We start from the raw sequence: 1,161 nt of genomic DNA on the forward strand, positions 1-1,161 counted from the left end.
CCATGCAACCATCCATCCATCTGTACAACTGTCCATCATCTGTCCATCCATCCATCTGTCCATCCAAACCCTATTTATCCATCCATCCTTTCATACATTAATTCATCAGTCATCTGTCCATCCAACCATCTAACCATCCATCCATCCATCAATCATCTTTTCTTGTTTCTTTCTTTTTGTGTCACTGGTTCCCAGATCCAGCAGTCACTGTGCGAGAGGTGGAGGACACCCTGGACAGGTCTCCAGTCCATCACAGAGACACCCTGGACAGGTCTCCAGTCCATCACAGGGACACCCTGGACAGGTCTCCCGTCCATCACAGGGACACCCTGGACAGGTCTCTCGTCCATCACAGGGACACCTTGGACAGGTCTCCCATCCATCACAGGGACACCTTGGACAGGTCTCCCGTCCATCACAGGGACACCTGGACAGGTCTCCCGTCCATCACAGGGAGACACAGAGACAAGCAAGCATTCTCTCTCTCACTTCGGGACAAATTATTTGAACAAATTCAAGATAAACTTCAGGTCTGAAAGCTGCAGTTTTAACACTTCAAAACCACTTTAGCTTTCCTTTACATCTCCACAGCTGAATGCTAACTAGCTAATTGGTGGCTAATGCTGTTCTGCTGAGTTGGACTGAAACCCCTCAAAAGCTGAGAGTGTGTGTGGGGGGGAGGGGGGGGTGAAGAATGAAAAGACTAGTTAAAAATAATATTTTGTACAGCTTGTTATTAAGAAAGTAAAATTAGAATCAGTTGGGAGGGATGACATGCTGTCGTCATGCAACATGATGACATGCTGTTCATGTTGTCATGCAACATGACGACATGACATGCTGTTCATGTCGTCATGCAACATGATGACATGCTGTTCATGTTGTCATATGACATGATGACATGCTGTTCATGTTGTCATGCAACATGACATGCTGTTCATGTCGCATGACGACATGATGACATGCTGTTCATGTTGTCATGCAACATGATGACATGCTGTTCATGTTGTCATGCAACATGATGACATGCTGTTCATGTTGTCATATGACATGATGACATGCTGTTCATGTTGTCATGCAACATGACATGCTGTTCATGTCGCATGACGACATGATGACATGCTGTTCATGTCGTCATGCAACATGATGACATGCTGTTCA

At 45.7% G+C, this 1,161-nt stretch overlaps 1 protein-coding gene across 2 annotated transcripts in view; it reads right to left on the minus strand.

The window, feature by feature from the left end:
- The window catches only part of pygl (phosphorylase, glycogen, liver), a 16,276-nt gene that overhangs the window by 6,829 nt on the left and 8,286 nt on the right, over positions 1-1,161 (minus strand). The gene's annotated exons all lie outside the window — the stretch shown is intronic.

The sequence above is a fragment of the Nematolebias whitei genome, chromosome 21 (assembly GCF_014905685.2).
Source record: "Nematolebias whitei isolate Nwh7 chromosome 21, NemWhi1, whole genome shotgun sequence".
NCBI lineage: Eukaryota > Metazoa > Chordata > Actinopteri > Cyprinodontiformes > Rivulidae > Nematolebias > Nematolebias whitei.